Consider the following 6,644-nt stretch of genomic DNA (forward strand, 5'->3'; position numbering starts at 1 on the left):
GGATTTTTTTTTAAAAACAAAATAGGATGTTGATTTTGAGTGAACACTTCAAAAACTAGTGGCAAAACTTTCTTCAAGATGGTTTATAAAGAATTTGTGCCTCACATATATATTAAATTTGTACCATCACAGTGTTTTATGGGTTTCTTCAATGACACATCATCCAGTTCAATAGCTTTTGAAAGGAGGGACCCAGTGCTATGGTTGAAGTTGCAAAATATTTATCTGACCCTAAAGACCATACTTCAAGTCTTTAATATAGAAGTATATAGTGTAAATGTTCAAAAAGTACCATCATTGTATTCTATGGGTCTCTTCATTGACACACCTTCCAATTCAATAGTTTTGAAAAGAGGGTCACACCGCTCCAAAACAAGTTGCAAAATATTTATCTGACCCTAAAGAACATACTTCAAGTATTTAATGTACAATTATTTGCTCTATATGCTCAATTTCTACCATCACTGTATTCTATGAGTTTCTTCAGTGGCACACCATCCAGTTCAATAGCTTTTGAAAAGAGCGTCACACCTCTGCAAAACAAGTTGCAAAATATTTATCTTACCTGGAAGTAGGGCTGCACGATTATTCGAATTTAAATCACATGCAATCCTTGCCATGCCATCTGCTCCCTTGTGCCATTTAAGATGACACCTGTGGTGCAATGGCTTAGCTGAAAGAGATTTGAACCCTTCATATTAAGTAAAGCTCTTAAATAGCACTAAATAGTCTAAAAATGATACAGCATTGCAATTGGAATCAAATTACTTGAATTATTACATAGAGAGAGGACAGCATTTACTTATCAAATATAAACACAAATATAATTGCACAATTATGTATTTAGATTTTTGTTTTGATATGTGATCCTCTCCAAATAACCATTCATGTGGCCTTAGTATTTGGAATTCCTTGTGATGTAACAGCTACTCCAGATTCTGGCTAGGAGACATCTCAATGGCTACAACCAGCTCTTTTGGTGGCTTCATACAGTAAATAATGGTGTACCTTAATATATGCAATAAATAGTTTTAATTTTTGTATAATGACTTCATTACCTCTTCCTCTACACGGAGTACCTTTGCACTTTAACTTTTCTTGCTCTGTGTCACATCCTTGTGGATCCTTTTTTGGGGGGAACATGCATTTTTTTGTGGAACAGAAAATAATTTGGAATTGGTGGATGGGAAATGTTGTTCCTTCTTCATGCAAGTGTAACACTTCTGTAACAGGGTAGTTCTCTCTCTGATGGACCAGGCAATTAACCTCAGAAGAACAAGGCACGTGATGGGAGGCGGCGGTGGTACTGAGTAAATATCAGAGGCAATCGGTAGGTTAACCACAATTTAAATTGTACTGTAAATGGTTTAGGGTTTGTTTCTTTCTTTTTTTCTTCAGTAAGTACTTTTTTCAAAGCATAAAACAACAATAAAACACAGTATGTGATCCTTTCAGTCAAGGTGGGAGGCTCGCCATCAATTATGGAAATCCACATTAAAGTTCATCCTCACAAGGGGAAAAAAAAACCTGGCCTGTACATTCACAGGCCAGTACACACTTAATTCTGTGCATCAAGAATCAATTTCAATGAAATACAGAGCACATGAACCAAATAATACATACATGCATATCATTTATGCAACTTATGTCATAATAACGAATTACCTGTCCATTCTCGTCTGTTTTTTTTCACAGGTACACGCAATCAAAATGGCGTCAGCAAACCGCAGAGACACGCACAGAACATGCGGCCTGACCCAATCACACTGCAAACGAACAATCCACCCCATATAACATCACAATATAACACTGTTTAGTCTTATATGCATAAAACAAATAAAACTCTTACATACAATCTGTTGTCATTCATTTTTAACACTGATTTTATCAGTTGTAGAACTCACCAATTCCACATGCAAGTTTTGTGGTGCAGGAGTAACACAAACACGCTGAATCATCTAATATCTCGTGTTTACGGGCTGTTTTGATCAGTTAATATGAAGCTTGAATTAATTAAAGATCGTATTTTTCTATTTTTACACTCTCTCGTCAGATCAGGTTTCTCTGTCACTCTGTATCAGTCTACTAGCCTGCACACGCTAGCCACAGGAAAGTGGGCGGAGCCAACATCCTAACGCTCCGATTGGTTGCTTCTCATTTCTTAGTTCAATCCAAAAACACAAATATAAATATTTTTTATCAATCTATGTAGATTTTCATTCATATAAATGGTCATTATATTAAATTCAAACAATGATGTATATAATAATATTCATCACAGCAATCATTTAAGAGGGGTTACACATGCAATAACTGCGAAATATAAATATTTTTTATCAATCTATGTAGATTTTCATTCATATGAATGGTCATTATATTGAATTCAAACAATGATGTATATAATAATATTCATCACAGCAATCATTTAAGAGGGGTTACACAAGTTTCTTGAGACTGATCAAGGTTCATAGGTGGCTCAGGTTGGAGCAATAGCTTTTGAGGAAGGTTATGCTGAATTATATTCTCCATATATCTTGCTTGTAGAGACATGCATATTTCTTATGAATATTCCTGGTTTGACTTTTGTTTCATTATGCATTATGGAATGTTTGACAATTCCAAACCACTTTTCTATGTAACAGTTGGTATCTCTTGTTTTTGGTAATTTCTTTGTTGTCACCAAGTACTGTTCATGAGATTCATATCTACTCAGGTCTCCCAACAGCAAGTCACTCCAAAGAGGAAAAATGACACAGTAGGTATATCGAAGAGGACAGTGAGGATGCCTTGACAAAAGTATAGATTGTCCTCTTTTGCCAACCATGTCTCATCACCTGCCACTAGTTCCTTCAGTTGAGTCCTCTGCACAATGTGTCTTTGCTGCAGCCTGGAACTGAACTGCTGGTTTCGTCTGGCCAGAGGAGAACTGGCCCCCCGACTGAGCCTGGTTTCTCCCAAGGTTTTTTCTCCATTCTGTCACTGATGGAGTTTTGGTTCCTTGCTGCTGTTGCCTCTGGCTTGCTTAGTTGGGGACACTTAATTTCCAGCGATATCGTCGACTTGATTGCACAGATACTATTTAAACTGAACTGAGCTGGATGATGACATCACTGAATTCAATGATGAACTGCCTTTAACTGAAAACTGAGTATTTACTATTGTCATTTTGCATTATTGACACAAAAAAAACAGATTATTTACGAAAAATTATTTTCATACAAGGTTATGAGTTTCGGGTTGCGAAATGCTCCTGCAACTTTCCAGCGTTTAATGAATCAAGTTATTTCTGGATTGAGGGGATGTGCTGTGTATTTAGATGACGTCGTCGTGTAGTCAAACTTGGGATGAACATATAGTTCAAATTAGAGCACTATTTGATTGATTTGTGAAGGCAAATTTGACTTTTAATTTGTTAAAATTTGAGTTCGCCCAGGCCACAGTAGTTTATCTGGGGAAAGTGGTTGGACAAGGCCAAGTGCTCCCTGTCTGTGCAAAAGTGGAAGCGATAGATAACTACCCCACGCCTAGCACCAAGAAAGAACTTATGCAATTTCTTGGGATGGTAGGATTTTATCGTTGTTTTTGTAGATATTTTTCTACAGTGGTGGCCCCCCTGACAAATTAATTGTGGTGAGGAATAGATTTTTGCTGGACTTCGGGTTGTCAGCAAGCATTTGAAAAAGTAAAAATGCTCCTTACAGAGGGTCCTGTTTTGAAAGCTACAAAATTTGACCAAGCGTTTCGGTTGGAAGTGGATGCCAGCAATGTGGGTGCTGGTGCCATTTTGTTACAGGCTTCTGAAGATGGCATTGATCATCCAGTTGGATTCTTTTCTAGAAAGTTTAATTCTTACCAACTTAATTATTCTGTGATTGAATAGGAAGTGCTTGCTCTGATTTGGGCTTTGTGTGATACACACAAAATATGTACAAAACTGTGTTATGTTTTATTTACATTGTTGTAAGTTCAATGATCACATTATTTCCTTATGCAGTGTTTATGTGCGAACTAAAACATGTACATTGATTTACATGGAGAGGGAAAAAAAGGACTCTTATTTTGATATTCTGACTGGAGAGTCGCGACCAGGACGACGAACTGCACATGTTTCCTCAGATCATCAGAGGAGCTGTGAAAGTGCAGACGCGACTCTCCCGTTCTTCTTACATTATCCTGTTTTACAGGTAAATACAAAGAGACAAAAAGAGAAAATTATATCTATAGTACAGTGGTTGCATTATTACAATGCATGGCGAATGTAAAGTGTTAATTGTGATGCAGTTTGAGAATTTGTTGTTCGTTGTAACAAGGTTCGTAGTAAGGAAGGAAGGAAGTGAACAATGTTTGTGTTTGGAGACTCGTGGATGTTTATTTAATAACTCAAAACTCTAACAAAACAAAAGTAGCGCTTCCAGCGCATTCACACACTGCCAATAGCACAAATTCAGTTCCTCAGGTTTTTTCTCCCTGGCCGAGTGATGCCCATGAGTCTCCATCTCTCTCTCCTCCACGTTCTCCAGTCGGCCTTTTAACCGGTCTCTCCAGGCCAATTACTGCAATCAGACACAGGCATTCATCATTTTGCACTTGACCTACTTACTCACCGCTCGACTCCCGCCCCTCTCTCCCACTGCAGACTTCGCTGAACCATGCCCACCTCGCCACATACCCCCTCCGGCCTGCACCCTTTTTCTGGAGAGAAAGTCGGCTACAGCCATCTGTGCACCCGGCCTGTGGACCACCTTGAATTTAAAGGGTTGTAATGCCAGATACCAACGGGTGATTTGCGCGTTGGTATCCTTCATGCGGTGGAGCCACTGCAGGGGTGCATGGTCCGAAAAGAGAGTGAATTCCCATCCCAGGAGATAATAGCGGAGGGTGAGAACAGCCCACCGGACCGCCAAGCACTCCTTTTCAATGGTGCTGTACATCGTCTCTCTCTTAGAGAGCTTTCGACTGATGTACAGCACAGCATGCGGCCGGATGATTCTGTCTATGAGCCACTGAAAAGTGGCCGGTGCCCCGAACAACCCGAAAGGAAGGGTAACAAATTGGTGTAATCCAAACAGCGTCGTGAAGGCTGTCTTTTCTTTGGATAAGGGCGATAAGGGGATCTGCCAATAGCCTTTGGTTAAGTCCAGTGTCGACTAAAAACGAGCTGTACCCAGCCGATCAAGCAATTCGCATTGGATATGCGTCGAATTTCGACACCGCATTCGCCTTGTGATAATCCACACAGAACTGAACGGAGCCGTCCATTTTAGGTACTAAAACTATTGGGCTCGCCCAATCACTGTGGGATTCTTCCACTACTCCCATCTCTAACATCGCCTCTAATTCAGACTGAACCACTTTCTTTTTGTGTTCAGGCAGCCGATACGGCCGGCTGCGTACAACCACACCCGGCTCCGTCTCAATATGGTGCTGGATGAGATTCGTTCGACTGGGCAGGGGCGAGAACACGTCCGCAAACTCGGCTTGCAATTTTGCTACATCAGTGAGCTGGGAGGGCGAGAGGTGATCTCCCCCTGGGGCCAGAGCGAGAGATTGGATTTTAGTGTTCACCTCTGGCCCGAGATCTTCCTCTCCACTCACTGCCGTCGCCAGCATCACCGGTTCCACCTCGGTCCATTTTTTAAGGAGATTAAGATGGTAGATTTGACGTGCCTTACTCCTGTCCGACCGAATTACCTCATAATTGAGATCTCCCACCCGCTGTGTGACCTCAAAGGGTCCTTGCCACTTGGCGAGTAATTTAGAGCTAGAAGTTGGGAGCAATACAAGCACTTTATCTCCCCGTGTAAAAATCACGTAATCTGGTTCCCCGATTATACAGCCGGTTCTGCTTGTCCTGGGCCTGTAACAAATTCTCTATAGAGAGCTGCCCCAAAGTGTGGAGTTTTGTTCTCAGGTCCAGCACATGCTGAATTTTGTTTTTGCTATCCGAAGTTCCCTCCTCCCAAGCCTCTCTCAGGACGTCCAAAACCCCACGGGGCTGGTGACCGTAAAGGAGCTCAAAGGGGGAAAACCCGGTGGAGGCTTGCGGGACCTCGCGCACAGCGAACAAAGGGGGTTCCAGCCATTTATCCCAATTTTTGGCGTCTTTGTGAACGAACTTTCGAATCATGGTTTTCAAAGTGCGATTAAATCGTTCCACAAGTCCGTCTGTTTGTGGGTGATAGACGCTGGTGCGGACTGATTTAATGCCCAATAATTCGTACAGTTCGCGTATTGAACGTGACATAAACGCCATGCCCTGGTCAGTGAGAATCTCTTTCGGGATCCCCACTCGGGAGATTATACGAAACAGAGCCTCCGCCACACTTTTTGCGGAAATGTTGCGGAGCACCACTGCCTCAGGGTATCGCGTTGCATAATCCACGAGGACTAATGCAAAGCGATTCCCCCGTGCTGACCGTTCTAATGGCCCGATGATGTCCATACCAATTCTGTCGAAGGGGACCTGCATGAGAGGAAGAGGGCGCAACGGCGCTTTTGTGGAGGCCGGGGGATTCACTAACTGACATTCTCGTGAATGCCCGGCCAAAAGAATCGGGCCATTAACCGGTTCAAAGTTGCTGCCTGCCTCTGGTGCAAAATCAGTCAGTCGCGGTTCCGCATCTCCCGTCTGCACGGCCGCCTCC

General features: G+C 42.0%; 1 long non-coding RNA gene across 2 annotated transcripts; it reads right to left on the reverse strand.

Annotated features, from left to right (window-relative positions):
• Positions 1-1,460: 1,460 nt before the first annotated feature.
• On the reverse strand, positions 1,461-2,057 carry LOC107727996 (uncharacterized). Of its 2 annotated transcripts, none has more exons than XR_001638417.1 (3): positions 1,905-2,057; positions 1,666-1,752; positions 1,461-1,532 (listed from the first exon to the last, which is right to left on the reverse strand). It is a non-coding gene; the product is annotated as an uncharacterized LOC107727996 (long non-coding RNA). The 2 variants fall into 2 exon arrangements; XR_001638418.1 differs by having other exon boundaries at positions 1,666-1,766.
• Between the last annotated feature and the right edge of the window lie 4,587 nt (positions 2,058-6,644).

The sequence above is a fragment of the Sinocyclocheilus rhinocerous genome, unplaced genomic scaffold (assembly GCF_001515625.1).
Source record: "Sinocyclocheilus rhinocerous isolate Xijiao unplaced genomic scaffold, SAMN03320098_v1.1 scaffold4322, whole genome shotgun sequence".
In the NCBI taxonomy this organism is placed as follows: Eukaryota; Metazoa; Chordata; class Actinopteri; order Cypriniformes; family Cyprinidae; genus Sinocyclocheilus; species Sinocyclocheilus rhinocerous.